General features: G+C 40.0%; 1 pseudogene; it reads right to left on the bottom strand.

The window, feature by feature from the left end:
* Positions 1 to 3,603: 3,603 nt before the first annotated feature.
* LOC101439254 (PC4 and SFRS1-interacting protein pseudogene) lies at positions 3,604 to 6,958 on the bottom strand (annotated as a pseudogene).
* Positions 6,959 to 16,870: the final 9,912 nt, after the last annotated feature.

Here is a 16,870-nt window from a genome sequence, read left to right as displayed (position 1 = left end):
CCATACTACTGCGGCCACGTTAGATACTGAAACATCTAAGGATCAGAGTGCCGCCTGGAGAACAGAAAACTTCATGAAGTGTCTATTTTTAAAAAAGGTTTCTGTGCATTGAGACACTGTAAAAGAATGAAGCCGACTTTAAGCTTAGGACCAGGTTCTGACTATCCAAAAATATTAACTGGTACAAAAAGTATTCCAAATGTGACTATTCTGATTCATGAAGTTTAAAAAAAAAAACAGTATTTAAAGAAAGAGTTTAAAGGTTTTTGTGAATTTAATGCCGGGTAAGTTCTAGTCTTCACTTCCCAAATACTGATCTACATTATTTTTGGCTCCTTCACATTTGCCTTTTACAACCTGTCAATTTTACTTTCAAAAGAGATCACTTACTAAGTCATAAAGATATGCAATAACAAAAAATAGCATTTTGAAATTGGTTATGGTCGATGCATTTCTAGTCTTTGGAATCAGTTTAGCTAAAAGAATGTGGTACTATTGTTAGATGGGAATGTGATAGGAAATGCCTACCATTTGATTTTCTTAAAAACAAGATAAAAATTTCCTTTATTTTTACATTTTGAGATTTTTAGTTACCTGTGCACCCCTCCTACTGACAACACAATCTCTGACCAGTAAACTTTAGAAAGCATTTCCATGACAGCAAATCTAGAATTCTGTCACTTGCTCTTGCAAATAACAAAGAAGTAATTTACTAGGAGAGTTTTGATAGAAAAACTCTTTAATCAAAAAAAGTTTACAGGTTGACACTATGACTTAACTAGAATAAAATCTGTTTAAATCCAAACAAATAATGACTGGTTTATTTAATAGAGCAGAGTTTCCTCAAAACAATGGCTCCTAGAGTTAAATTGTAAGGCTTCTCAAAAGCAAAAATCCAACGATTGGAGTTAAAAATGCAAACTTATCATACACAAAAAAAAATATCCACGTGGCAGTGCATATCACACACACGATTTTTATTAGCAACTTATAAACTACTGACCTCAATTATAACTCTATCTTGTATTAAGTTATTTTCCCACATTCATACAGTTTCAAAACATGGGTAGTCTCCTTTAGCTATTGAAAACCACTCACTGACCTAATGCTCAAAATGTCTTAGAACGTACCCTTAAATTTTCTGTTAACATTGATTTGCTCTGATTTAAGCCCATATATGTGAATATAAAGAATATCATAGTACAATTGACTCTTATTTTGTCTACTGCCTCGAAGCAACTTGTTTCTACTCTTTGCACTTGTCACATATATGACATAAAAATGAAAATTTCCTTCTAATATAGCCATGTTTTCAAAATAGGTTAGTTTTCTTTTATAGCTTTTACTTATATTTACTGCATAAACATCATGGATTGCTTTTTCTAAAAAATACTTAGAAACTTGAGACATTTCTCAAAAATAAACTTTTATCATGTAGTTCTTGATAAACTTTTATCATTTAGTTCTTGATATTTAGTTACTAGTAATTATAATAAAAAGGATATTTGATAGTTGAATTCAAGACAGTTAATAATGCTAAAGTCAGATTAATCCCTATTTATAATCTATTTTGGTCTCTGCAGGAATGTCATGTGATTTCACTGGATTCCCTATCATGAAATGGAATTATCTTAAAAAAATAACATGAATTTTGGGGAAGTGGACTTGGCTCAATGGATAGAGCGTCTGCCTGCCACATGGGAGGTCTGTGGTCCAAACCCAGGAACTCCTTCACCCGTGTGGCGCTGGCCCAGGCACAGAGCTGATGCACGCAAGGAGTAGTGTGCCACACAGGGGTGTCCCCCACATAGGGGAGCCCCACGTGCAAGGTATGCGCCCTGTAAGGAGAGCCGCCCAGCCCAAAAGAAAGTCCAGCCTGCCCAGGAGTGGCGCCGAACACACGGAGAGCTGATACAGCAAGATGATGCAACAAAAAGAGACACAGATTCCTGGGTGGCTGACAAGAATAGAAGCAGACACAGAAGAACACACAGCAAATGGACACAGAGAGTAGACAACTGGGGTGGGAGGAAGGGAAGATAAATAAAAAATAAAATCTTAAAAAAAAATTAATACGAATTTTGTACCTCACAGAATTGCCAGTTCAACTTTAATTGGATATCTAATGGTTATACAAAAAGGCATACAGATCACACACTGTTACAAAGAAGAATAATGTTGCACAATGTAGACTATGAGATTAAAATTAACTTTTGCTAAAAGGAAGGAGTACTTGTATAGAAGTAACATTTTATCTACTGTAAAAATGTTCAAATTCTATAAAACCCACAGTGAAAAGATAGTTGAGATAAATCCAAGATTTGTAAAAATCATGCACCCCCCCTCCCCCCGCACAGATTTCGGGAAAAGAGGAAAGGTTTTTATAAGTAGTAATTTTTAAAATGTAACCTTTTTCTACTATACATTAGCATACACATACTAGTTAAAAATAAGTTACAACCATCATGTCTAGAAAAGCTGTTTAACATTTTCTAAATGGATTTTTCCCACATTTACTGTATAATGTAGCTGCTAATACCACTCAAGTACAATTAGGAATAATATTTAATTACTTTTAAACAAAGATAATGGGATTTTGTCCCTCAAAACAAGTTTTAAACATCAAAACCTGGCGGCGTGCTTGGCCCAGTGGTTAGGGCGTCCATCTACCACATGGGAGGTACATGGTTCAAACCCCGGGCCTCCTTGACCCGTGTGGAGCTGGCCCATGCGCAGTGCTGATGCGCGCAAGGAGTGGCCTGCCACACAGGGGTGTCCCCCATGTAGGGGAGCCCCACGTGCAAGGAGTGCACCCTGTAAGGAGAGTGGCCCAGCGCGAAAGAAAGTGCAGCCTGCCCAGGAATGACGACGCACACACAGAGAGCTGATGCAGCAAGATGACGCAACAAAAAGAAACACAGATTCCCATGCCACGACAACAGAAGTGGACAAAGAAGACGCAGCAAATAGATACAGAGAACAGAAAATTGGCGGGGGGGGGGGGGGGGAGAAATAAATAAATAAATCTTTTTAAAAAAAATCAAAACCTATGCTTATAAAAATTTAAAACTTTCAGCAGTCTAAATATTTCAAATGAAAACCATTACAAACTTCACAATGTTCTTTATGTTCTATGTATGCCCAACTAGCTATCTACTATAGAATCCCTCAGAGATTGTTCAGTCTCTCTTGTCACTGGAGGCTTTTTCTTAGTGCTGGCCTCGTGGTCATCTTTGCTTTATTCCTTGCTCTCTCCATTTTGTTGTGGCTGATTACTGTCTAGAGCATCAGATCCTCCATTTAAAGTCTTTGAACCTGTTTGAACCTTTTTGTTTAGCCCTTTCTTCCCTTGATCTTTGGTTTCATTTGCTTTCTCATGCTGTCTTTGTTCAGCAAGAGATTTATTTAGAACTTGTGGGATCACAGAATCTCCTTCACCAACCAAAAACACGTTCTAAAACTTGTTCCACAAAAAAGCAGATTTTTCCAGGATAACCTAACTTTGAATCGCCATATTTTTCTCAAGGGTTGTAATCATCTCTGTGTGTTTTTGAGCTTCCTGCCTTGTGACCTGAAGTGAAGCAAGTTCAACTGATGCCTCAATATATCTGTTCACATCAAGATTATCAATTTTAAGTGAATTTTTAATTTCAGCATGTATCCTTCAAAGCCAAGAATCTATTGATATTCCTTGCTTCTCGACTTTCTTAACTTCTGGCTTCTTCCCTTCTTTTTTATTCTGTTGTTAAATTTCCAGTTGTTCCTCTTGTTTGTGCTTTCTAGCAGCTGCTTCTTTCTCATGTTGGCCTTTCATTGTATTCCTTCTAGGAGCAGCCTGAAAGTTCCTTCACTTTTTCTCTTTACTTTTCACCTTCTTGGTCATCTCCTCCTTCTTCAGAATCAGAGGTTTATGTAACCCCTGCTTTAGCTAAATTTTTCTTTTTTGATACAACTTCTTTCTTCCCCTCTTTTTTGTCTGATTCTTTTCTTGGCTTATCTTTTTCCTTCTGGCCCATTTCATCCTTTTTAAGCTGTTTTTTTAGGTTGTTTTTCCTCTTGCCCCTTTTTCCTACTTTTGTCTTCTTCATCTACCATGCCACTCACTGGAGGACAAGGCTGTTTTAGCATTCTGGGTCTGCCTCTTGGTTTTGGACTCTTGACTTCTGCAGCAGCAGGCCATCTTCTTTTGGGCCTCACTTTTAGATTAAAAGACACTATTGCTGTTGTCATTACTGCCTCCTCTGTTTCTACTTGTTTGTCCACCTTTCTCTTTCTCTCTATTCTGGCAGATTTAGTCATATCCTCCTTGCTGGCTTTTTCTTCATGAACAGTATTTTCCTTTGAAAACACTGGTTTCTTTTCCTTCAACTTCAACATCAAATGATACATTTCATTGTTTAGTTGAGGCCTGTTGATTTGAAATTTTAACTTTCAGATTGTTATCTATATCCCATAAACCTTCATTAAAATATTTTCGTTTATTTGGCTTGAAGTACAGTTCCCTATTTTCAGAGTAAGGAAATATATCCGTTGGTCCTAAAAGAGCAGTTTCATGAGTTCCAAAAAAGAAAACGGTTTGATAGTGGGTGGCTTTACAGCTCCATCAGCTATTTTATCTACTCCAGCAGGCCAAAGTGGATAACCTCTCATCTTGGTGAAGATGAGGTCTCCAGGTTTGAAATCACGAGTCGAGGGTGATGCCCAGGTCCACAGGCCAGGAAGGAGCTGCAGTGTTGCGGGCAGCGATGGGGATGCGGGAGGGCAGCTGTGAGCCCGGGCGGCAGCCCGGCTGTGCGGCCAGGGATGGCGGGAGGAGGAGGAGGAGGATACCTCCGGGTGGCCAGCCACTCCTGCCGGGGTCCCGGGCACTGAGGCTGCGCTTACTGGCAGGCCTCCTCGGCCCGCGTCCGCGCGAGCCACCTGCCACCAGCTGCCACAGAGGCTTCTCAACAGCCCAGAATCACAACCAACACCACGGCTGCGCTCCTACCATTTGATTTTATAAGTCGAGCATTCATTATGCTTGCATTGAGGGGTAGATTCCGATATATCACTGCATGTCGATTACTTCATAAAAAGTCAAATACAATGTCAAATCCAAGCCTCAGAGAAAAGAGCCCAGTTCCCAAGAGAGCAGTGATAGCTTAACAATGTAAAACTTTTATCTAGCATTTATCAGCATTAAATTTGTATTGGTGAAACAATACATGGAGAATTTACATAACACCTGAGCTTCCTTCTAATGCACCTATAAATAGAACCATGGAAGCTTTTATATGATATAATCATTTTATGGTCCTAAATATTTTACATATCAAATGGAAACTGAGTCTCCATTCCACATCTCATTCTTTCTCTCTAGGTAAGGTAAAATCTATTCATTCTTCAAGGTAGAGTTTAAGTGTCCATATTTCTTAAGCCAAATTTGCAGAAACAATCTCTTCATTTTGGACATTGTCTCTCTTCATCTTCTACATGAAACTCCAGGAGATTTAATACTGACATTTGTCCTCTAGCCAGATCCTTCCCATGTTCTTCAAACACGTCAAATTTGGGATTCTCAACATTTTCTGCATCAATAAGGTGTGGAACTGGTAGATTCTATGAGACTGTTTTGTCATTACCACCCTGGACTTTAGGTGTCATTTGGACTGCGTTCAGAAGATGGGGAAGTACAGATATTTTTTGGCCTGGGTCTCTTAACAGTAGAGACATAAAGGGAGAGCCAGAACACCAAGGGCTGGCTGTAGACTGCAGGGCACTGCCACCTCCCAGGGTGGTGGCATTAGCTGGACTTGGGGCACCCACGCATTCTGGGGGGAGTTACTGGAAAGTGTTATGACAGTTGTTTGATTTGAATAAATCTGCGTGGGTAGGAGCAGTGTTGGAAGCAGCAGCTCCAGCCCCAGCCTGGCCACCATCCCCCTGCCCATGTCTGCTGTGTGCCTCACTGGATGTTGTATGCGTGAAGAACCACTGGTTAGGGGCAGGCACAGGCAAGGAGTGTGTGGTGGACTTTTAAGAGATGGGCTAAAGTAATGCTTACATACGTGCAGTTTTACTGACTTATAGGCAGTGGCTAAATAATAGGTGACAGGCCTTCATACATAAAGCTCAGAAACAGAAAATATGAAACTATTAATATGAAGGGGAAAATGCCTGGATAAACTTTTGTGGCTTCCTGTCATCTCAAGTTCTACTCCACAGGTCATTCAAAATCCTCAGGAAAGAGCCTCCACCAGGTTGATGGCCTAATTCATCAGCCTAGAACATTTCAGAAGCCTCCTAAAGAGCAAAGCTACAGCAAACAGAGGCCCTCAAGCCCATTAAAGTTCATATTATACTCAGGATAAAGATATAGGGCAAAGTCTACGGTCTCAGAGAAGAAAATGGAAGGGGAGTGTGTGTTGGGTAACAACCCTCCTCCAGTTCCTTATTTCAAAGGACCAGAAAATCATCTCTCAGTGCTGCACCCCAAGTTTGCCAACTTGATTCGGGCCTTCAGCTGGTCATCAGCATCTGAACAATATGCTACCCGAGTTTTCCCTTCACAAGAAAATCAAGCTTATTGCTCAACCATAGCAGTTGCCTAGGGGAATGACCAGGAACATGATTCATTCAAGTTTTGTTTTTAGTCTTCACTAAATCTCATAGTATTCCTAAAGGCTTCTTTTTAATTTCATTTCTGATCAGGTCACTCATTTCTATAAATACTTTTGAAAATTCTAATTTTCTAAGATAAAATTTCTGTATTAGTTTCCTAGTGCTGCTGTAGTAAATTACCACAAATTTGATGGCTTGAAACAAGAGACATTTATTCTTTTACAGTTCCAGGAATGTGAAATCAGTATCACTGATCAATGTGTTGGCTATGTTTGCTCTGGAGAATAAGAGAAGAATCCATCCATTGCCCCTTCCAGCTTACGGTCACTGCTGGCATTCCTTGGCTTGTGGCCATGTCACGCCAATCTTCAAGGCCAATATCTTCAAATCTTTCTCTGCTCTGTCTTCATTGTCTTTGATTGTGTGCCAAATCTCATTCTGTTTTCCTCCCATAAAGACACTTGTGATGATATCCAGGATAATTTCTCCATCAAAAGGTTCTTAACTGACCGTGGCTTTCAGTATCATTTAAATATTGATATCAAATTTATATCTGCAGCCCTGAACTCTCTCCTAAGATTAAGAACCATACATCTAACTCTCCCTGAACTCTATACTTTGATATCTACTAAGCATTTCAAACTCAACATGCCCTAAAGAAACCTTTTGATGCCCTCCAAAACCCCATATAAATCGTATCAACATTCACGTAATTTGCATTAATCATTGTTTCCTCTTTTTCTTACACCCCACAGTCAATCCATCAGCAGGTCTTGTCAGCTTTACCCTCAAAATAGATCATGATCCATTTATTCTCACCACTGTATTGCTACAACTCAATCCAAGCCACCATCATCTGAGAACTGGACCATGGTGTCTGTTGTAGGTAGATATCTGAAAAATTTTCTTTGCTAGCATAAAAAGATGTCTAAGAAGAACTGTCCCTGGCTTTTCTTCTTCCTCGATTTGTGTTTGCATTTGGAGTGAAGTGATACACAGTTGGGTTGAAGAGAGCAGAAGGAAGTATCCATGGAAGATGTTGAATCAGAATTTTTTACAATTATCCTATTTCTTAAAGCTATTTTCTTAAGGTTTTGTGTTAACTCCTATCACAACATCCTAACTAACTTATTATTTAATTTCCCTCCTTAATAATTCTCCAGCAATTCCCAATCACCTATACAATAACATATAATTCCTTAATTTGATACTGAAACTGTCTGGCATGTTATCACCACTCCTCACTGCTCAGCTTCTTCAACTCCCTTCCTAACAGACTCAGCAAGGGTTAATGGAACTGCCCAGAATCAGTTAGTAACAGCATTACTTATCTGTAACTATTGTAACTTTTCCTTTTCTTTCTGAGCTAGTTTTTGGGCAGCCAACCCAAAGTTACAACTTCTACCTCTTCATGTTTATTCAAAAGGAACTTGCTATACAGCAAGGACAGTTACTATTTCCTCTTCCTTTGCAGAACTGGCTGAAGCCAGTTCTGACCCACTCTAGCTACTGGGCCATGTGCCCAGAAGTCCTGACCTAAAGTTACCTTTGCCTAATTATAAGACTGAAAATCACAGCCACCAGCTCAGTGGTTGAGCAGCTGCTTCCCATTTACAAGGTCCCCGGTCTGCCACATAAAAAACAAAGTCCTAAAATTAGATTATGGAGATGGTTTCATAACTCTATGAATATGCTAAAAACCATTGAATTTTACACTATAAAAGGGTGAACTGTATGGTATGTGGATTACATCTCAATAAAGCTATTAAAAAAAATCACGCTCACCCATCAGGCTCAACCTCTGCTTTTGAACATTGGATTGCATGAAGTAGCATGATTTGTAACTGTGCATGATTCACTTAAGCCTGCCCCTTAATCCATGACACCTTACCTTATCCTAAAGCCTTCCCCTAGATCCACCTACCTGCAATTGTATAAATGTCCCAAGCCTCTTCAGCTCTGGCAGACAGATCTGAGGTTTTTCCTTCCTCTCTCCCTGTAGAGCTGTTCATAGTAAACTCCTCTCTGGAAATCCTGGTGTCACAGCATCGAACTCTGTGCACATCTGGCATAAGCCCACTTTGGGTGATAACAATGCTTAAGGACCTGGGCTCTCTCTCTTTCTCCAGCCTTATTTCGTTTCCTGCCTCCAACCTAATTCTTCTAGCATTTGCAGACATTTTCAGCTCCTCCCACCTCCAACCGCTGCTCACACACCATGCTGTCTCATAACTTCGTGCATTTCCTCATTACCTTCTCTCATCTCGAAATGCCCTTACCTGCATTTTTTAACTTTTTGTCCTCTACATTTCCTTCAGATGATGAAACTCAGCCTTCCTCTTTGGGAAGCTTTCCTTGTCCCCCACAGACTGGGCAGATACTTGCCTTTAGGTGCTTCTATAACACCTTACATTTCTACATCATAGCGCTCATCACATTATATTCATGTTTTCTGTTTACTTGTCTGTGTTCTCCTCTGTGTTGAAAGGGCCTTGAGGGGAGGGATCATATGTTATTCCTTCTCTTTGTGTCACCAACTGCCTGACATAGATTAAGATGATCAATAAATATTGGTGAATTAAACTAAATACAGTCAAACATGCACAAAAGCTTATCTAAATGCAATAGTTGAAAACTTGAATTAACTTTTTTTGTGTGTGTTTTATTTATTTCCTTTCTTTAGTAACTTGAAACTAAATGAAATCGTCTTTTTTTCAATTTTCCATCCTGTGATTATTTTAATTTCTGCTAATACGAAAGAAATATTTAAAGGTAACTGAAAGTTTCTTTGCAATAGACCAGCAAGTAGACCAGAGCTTGTATTTCACCCTGTGGATGAGAGTTGTGGTAGTCAAAAGTGATCATACTATGATACGGATTTTAGTACTCTGGGCTCTTCTAAAAGGAAAGAAGTCAGAACTTAATATTAATTGAACTTCTGCTCTGTGATACCCTTTGATCAGATCCCCTGATTCCTTCCAATAACTCCTTAAGGCTGGGATGTATTTGTTCAGACGCCATGTGTCTCTAGCTGGTTCTCCTTCTGCAGTTTAGCCAAATGAACATTCTGGTTTGCTTGCCAATTGTTGAAAGAGGAGTTCATTTTCTCAAAGAGAGCTGAATATGAATCAGTTTCAGAAATGTTTCTGACCACTTTTAAACACTTGGTCTATGACAGGTTGTAGGTTTTCTGAAGGGCACTGTCTTAGTCAGTCAAAGAGGTGCTGATGCAAAATACCAGAAATCTGCTGCCTTTTATAAAGATTATTTATTTGGGGTAGAAGCCTAGTTACCAGACCATAAAGCATAAATTACTTCCCTCACCAAAGTCTGTTGCCAAGTGTTGGAGCAAGACTTCTACAAGGATTCAGGATTCCTGGGTTCCTCTCTTCCCAGTGCTGGTTTCTCTCCAGGCTCAGCACCTCTGCGCTCTCCACAAGGCCAGCTGTAGACTATCAGGCAAACTGCTCATCTCTCTTCCCAGGGCTTCTGCTGTGTCCAATTGAGCCTTCTCTCCTTCCTCCCTTATCTGCTTCTCTATGTGTTTACTTCCCAGGCCCCAGGATAAAAAACTCCAAACTCCCTTTTTTGTGGTGCAGTTTCTCTGTGAGTCCTGCCCACAGAAGGGACAGGGACTCAATGTCCTACTGACAAGGCCCAATCAAAGCCTCAATCATTATTTAATCAAGTAAAAGTGAAACCTCTGACTCCAATATAATCTAATATGCCTGGAGGGATAGACCAGTTTACAATTTAATATCTATTTGTGGAATTCATAAACAATATCAACAATTTTACAAGTAGGTATTATTAATATTTTCAGCTTTGCAAATAAGGCAAAAACAGGTTAGCTAAATTGCAGTATATTTTACAATGCTAAAATATTGTAAACATTGTTGGGAATTGAAATTCAAAACCAAGGTATTGACCACACTTTCTACAATAACATTATTATCAACGTAGAAAATTGTACTTGTGGTTCTTATTTCTTTGTAGTGTGGTTGTTTTTGAGAGTTGTGAGACACAGTATGTGTGTATGAATGTTCACACTAGCAGAGATGGGCAGAAAGGTAGATGATTGTAAAAGTGATAGGTATAGTCAAGAAAGGAAATAGTTTAAAAAATATTCTGAAAGAGGAAACAAGAATGGCAACACCCTCTTTTGTTTGAACCTACATATTTTTGTTTGTTTTGTGGGGCATTTATTTCTATTACTTTCAAATCCCCTCTTTCCCCTTTAGCACTTTTTTTCCTCAACAGGAGTCAGATCACTAAACTCTTGGTTCTCAATACAGTTACCTGGAGTACTAGAATGAACAAACTTATCATTTGTCATAGTTCATAAAATTACTGTTCAGAGAAACTGTAGAATTCACTGAATCCAATCTCCTCTCTCCTCGTTTTATATATTCAATACATTGAGGCCCGGGAAAATCCGTCACTGCTTTGAGCTGGAGCTAGATAATGGTAGGGCCTCTATTAAAACCTAGGCCTCCTGACCCCCAGGCCAGCCCTGCACTGTGCCTGCGATTGAGTGTGGGAAATGGATGCTCTGCTGTATGGTTCAGGTGAAGCTGGGAGGTTGACATCTCCTGACCAGCCCTGGGGAGGGGACAACTAGGCAAGCTGTACCCTTGTCTGCATTCCCACATTCCCAATTAGAATTAATTGCGGGAGCCAAGAAGAGAAACCTGGGGCCTCTCTGCTCCACAATTTATGTGGGGGGAGGTCTCAGTAGAGAAAATGCTGGTAATTACCAAAGTTAAGGCTGTGCTTTATTATGCAGGTACACGGCCCCTCCCGGGAGCAGCTCCCTTGCATCTCCTCTGGCTTCCCCACCTCAATTAAGCAGCTTCTCATTAGCAAAGTTGTTAGTGTTTTACTTTGTTCCCTTGAGCTGCTCAGAAGAAAAGTTTTATGGGAGGATGTCCTCAGCTGGGTAGGTCTGGCTCTCCTGCTTCCTTATGGGATATCTAGATATTCAAATGCTCTGAGCAGGCAATAATTTAGCAATGGGTCCAAGGCTTCTCTGCTTGGCCAAGGGAAATTGGAAGGAAAGCCTGGGGTGGCTAATGGGGTTATAATTAAGACTTGTTTTAGATACAGTGTTCAAAGCTTCCCAGACTCATATAGTGACTGAGGTTTTGAGCAAAGGTGCCCATGCGCTGGTCTCTTCACCCCACATACAGAAATCCTAAAGACTCCCAAAATTGGTACGGATCCTTAACATTCACACAACACTCTCAGAGTTCAGTGGTGCCTCCCCTTTGAGGCAAGGCAGGACAGCATACATGTTATTTTTGCTCACTTTTCAAACAGAAACCTGAGGCCTAAGTAACTTATCCAGAACAAAGAGCAGGATTTCATGATACCAAACTGACATGTGCTTGTCACGCCCTTCTCAATTAAGACAAGGTAAGATGTCATTCAAAATTTCCCATGGCACTGGACTTGGCCCAGTGGATAGGGCGTCCATCTACCACATTGGAGGTCCACCGTTCAAACCCCGGGCCTCTTTGACCCATGTGCAGCTGGTGCATGTGCAGTGCTGATGCACGTAAGAAGGGCCCTGCCATGCAAGGGTATCCCCGTGTAGGGGAGCTTCACGCTCAAGGAGTGCACCCCGTAAGGAGAGCTGCCCAGCGTGAAAGAAAGTACAGCCTGTCCAGGAATGGCTCCGCACACATGGAGAGCTGACACAACAAGATGACGCAACGAAAAGAGACACAGATTCCTGTGCCACTGACAACAACAGAAGCAGACAAAGAAGATGCAGCAAATAGACACAGAGAAGAGACAACTGAGGTTGGGGGTGAAGGGGAGAGAAATAAATAAATCTTTTTTTAAAAAAAATTTCCCAGTCTTTCAGCTCATTCAGGTCACCCATTAGAATTTCAATCAGTAACTATGTATTTACCAACAACAACATCAATAGTAGTAACAGTATCACTATTTATTGAGTGCCCACTACAGCAACCATATGCCGTAAACAAAAGGAAAGTGACATTGAGAAAGTCTATGTAACTAATCCAGATTTACAGCATAAATGAGTCTAGTATTTATGCCTAAGTAAGGGGAGGAGGAGGAAGACTTTCTAGCTAAATGACTAATATAAACAGATATGGAGATGGGTTCAATAATTAATTATAGTTCGGGATGGATGGAGAAGAAGGTATATAAGGGGAAATACATGGGAAACTCAATTATAGATAACAGATTCAGAAATTGCTAGAGCCTCATCACGCCCCTGTTTTTTTAATTTTTTTTTTATTTTTAAAGAAGCCTTAGATTACATAAATGCTACATAAAAAATTATAAGGGATTCCCATATGCCCCCCTCACTCCCCCTCCCACACTTTCCCACATTAACAACATCCTTCATTAGTGTGGTACATTTGTTACGATTGATAAACACATATTGAAGCATTGCTACTAACCATGGACTACAGTTTACATTATAGTTTACACCCTTTCCCACACAATTTTTTAAGTTATGACAAAATATATAATGGCTTGTATCCATCATTGTTGTGTCATGCAGGACAACTCCAATGTCCCAATAATACCTTCATATTACCCCTTTTCTTTCTGCTCCCATCCATCAGAACCTCTGGTGGCCACTGCCTTTACATCAATAATAAGAATTCTCTCACTGCTGGAATAATAATGTCTATAGTAGAATAATAATACATCTACTTTAGTCCATTGCTCATTACCCAAAATTGAGGATTTTGGGATGGTGATGACACTCTGCCTCTAAATGAGATCCTGTGGAGCAGATGGTTGGAACTTATCTTGCTTGAGGTTGCAGACACTCTCTGTTCCTTGGGATGGGCATTATCCATTATCATCATCTCCTCTTTAGTTGTCCTGGGTGAGTCCAACGAACTAGAGAGTAAGCGTTCCAACTCTGCTGAAATTCAGGGCTCAATAGGCACATGATTGGACCAAAGATTTAAGTCTCTAATGCCCCTGGTCTTGTTTTCCCTGACCTGTGGCACCTGGATCTACTGAAGGATCCATCCTTGATCTCTTGAAGTACCTAATCCCTGAAACCGCAGAAACAGAACTTTAATCAGTATGTTGGGGGACTCAGACTTTGCCCCAGTTTTCTCATTCTCTCTTCCCCATACCATCATGAGGAGTGTTTTACTAAGTTATGCCATCATCCAGCCCTTGGTTCCTGAGCCATAATCCATATGCCTAATGATCTGGTCTAGTTGACTCTTTGATAGAAAGAGCCCATAGCTGTATCAACCACAGTAGGCAGACCTCTTGGAATCATAAATGTTCTTTCTTCTTCATGTTGATCCATCAGTTGCTGCTTAGCTCCAGCAAGAGACCCAGCTTTCTTATAGTATCAAAGACATCTGGAAATCATCTGATCCCATATTTACAAACAAACAAACAAGCAAATAAACAAACAAACAAATAGCATTGGAAGGACAATATATAAAGCAGTTAAGTACAAAGTGAAAAAGTAGAATTGGAGACCTGAAGCTCAGGCAGCTTCCTATCTCCTTTTTTCTCCCCTGCCTGCCCCACCACTTCCTCTGCCAAAAATGATCTAGTTTAGCCCTCTCACTTTTCAAATGAATGAACCAAGGGCCAAGGAGGTGATAAGACCTGCCAAAGGATGCACAGCTTATTAGTAGCTAAGGCAGGATTAGAACTTGGCACAGTTAGGTTCATTGTATGGGTCTTGAATGTTCTCTACAAAATTGGACTTTTTTTATTATGTATCTTGTTTTCCCTAATATGAGGTATGGGAGGTAGAAGGTGCTCAAATATATAGATATAATAAGTGAGCTAAAATCACTATAGTCACACTCTTCTCACACTAATTTTTATCCTCACCTGATATCACCTTTTTTAAACTTTGGGTCATATTTTTTTTTTGGAAAGCAATATTACACAGAAAATATGAACATGATTTAGACTATTTAGATAATTAAAAATAGAAAATAACTTATAAAATTATTTTAAAACAATCATTAATCTATTCCTTTCTAATCATTTCCCACACACATAGGCTTTTTTCCAATATTAGCAATCATATTATGAGATGTTGACACTTCCAAAATTCTTCTTTCTTTTGCTGTCTCTATCACTGTCTCACTGAAACATGCATTCTTTGATGAAGGCAGCAAGCCTTGTTCTTTTCTCTTACTATGTAACAAAATAAATGTTAAATGAACACTGTTCATTTGGTGTGTTCATAGGTTTGTTGTTGTTGTTTTTAGGAGTACCTGATAATACAACTTGTGTGTGAAGCAGAAGCTCAACCACTGAGCCTCGCCTACTCTGCTATAAGTTTCTAATTAACAGATATTTGTGTTACACTTATTGCTTTCTGAAGGCAAGCAGTCATGATACTCTTTTAATTCCAAGCCAAGATGATATACCACCGGGCACTACAAAGAAGGGGGAAAGTCTGTCTCAGTATCTGTCTTACAAAATCCATAAATAAGGCTGCAAATTACAGGTATTTGATTTTGGGGACTGTGCAAGTGTGGGCGAAGTAATTTTGTCAAATGGCAATGGCAACCATTTGTCCTGGAAAAAGGCCAGCTGTTTTCTGAAGTAAAACTCTCAACCAATGATTAGCCTTTCCTGGTGTTTAAATTGCTCCAACTCACAAGAAGATTTTCCAGGTTGATTTGAGGAAATTTAATGTATCCCCTAAGTTTATGTGATATATGTATAAATCTCTCATTGGTTAACATCCTAGTTTCCAATTCAATTTTGCTATTATCATGTTCCCTGCATCTGATTCCTAAAAACTAAACTACTTTCAGAATCTAGGAATGGGGCAAATTCATTACCCTTCAACGGATTAATGTTTTTAATCTATTATTTGTAAGATCTCTATATCCACTCAGTACGTGCTTATATATAGTGGCCAGTTGAGGTCAGAGTTGGTATGCTGATATGCTGACTTTTGATTGAGATGATGCTGATAGTGATAGAAACAAGAGTGATGATGGAAAACTGGATAAGCATCAAGCAGGTGGTGGTCATGGTGTGAATAATGGCAGCAGTGGTGGTGGTAGTGGTTTAGAACAGTGTTTGGCCCATAGGATGTCTTTAGTAATGATTGCATTAATGAATGAATGGTAGAGGACCTAGGGAAGGTGTTGTCATGGAGATGGAGTAGAAGCATTGGTGATGGTGGTACGCTTGCTGATTGTTCTCATGTGGTGGTAAAGTGAATAGAGAGGAAATTGATGATTGATACCAATCCTGCCATCCAGCTCTCCTTAGTGGAGAGGAATGGAGAGGAAGTTGGATAAGATATCTTGCAGAGCAATTTCTAAGAAGACATGTAACTTACTTGTTGGGTGCTGAAGGTGTTGGTGTTAGTCTCTATGTATGTATAAGGATATGCAAGTTGAATTGTTTCTCTCCACAGAAAACTTTGTGGGACTTGCAAAAGTTCTACTTGGCTAGAGGAGACAACTTCCCTGGGGTTGGGTTCTAGAGCCCAACAATGCAGTTTGCAGATTTGAGAAAGGTTGTTTGAGACACACATCTGATCTGTCTTACATCCCTCTGTACAACTTCCCCCAAGGAATACACAGCAAGGAGGCCCTAAGAGGACAGAATTTCCAGGAGTATGAAATGTAAGTAGGAAAATATCCCAGAGGTTACTTAGGGGACATTGAAGAGGAAGCTACACATCCCAATAGCATTGAAACAGGTAATGGGCAAGAAGGGGGTACCAGAGATGAGAGCTGAAGAAGAGAATTAGGATGTGGGAGGAGACCTCGAGGGACACTGGTACACCACCCCCCATCCCATAAACATTTTTCAATGACTTTAGAGAACTATAGATTAGTCGTGTTGTAAGGGAGTTGAAAATTCTACTGAAACCTTTTTATTTTAGAGCAGGAGAAGTTGAGGTTAAGTGAGGAGTTGCTTAGCCCAAGGTGCATTGGCTGTTAGTAGCAGAGCAAGTTCGCAAAGCCAAACCCCTGACCTCAGAGAAGGCTTTTTAAAAAATGTTATTGGGTTTTTAGATAAAAACCTTGGGGAGTCAGACCTTATTGTTTGCCCTGCTTGAGACTTCATCTTGTCTGAGGATCATCTTTTAAAAGGCATTGTGTGCCTGCAGGTGAGGTAGCATTAGGCCACTATGGGCGCCACCATTCAGGAATTGTTCTCAGAGCTTCTGCATTTCTGTTTTTCCTCCTGTCATCTTTTTCTAGTCTTCATTAGAACAGTCTATAAACTCCAGTGGGGCTTTATGAATGAGGCATTCGTGTTC

This window comes from Dasypus novemcinctus, chromosome 13 (genome assembly GCF_030445035.2).
Source record: "Dasypus novemcinctus isolate mDasNov1 chromosome 13, mDasNov1.1.hap2, whole genome shotgun sequence".
In the NCBI taxonomy this organism is placed as follows: Eukaryota; Metazoa; Chordata; class Mammalia; order Cingulata; family Dasypodidae; genus Dasypus; species Dasypus novemcinctus.
This window is presented reverse-complemented; position numbering and strand designations above follow the sequence as displayed.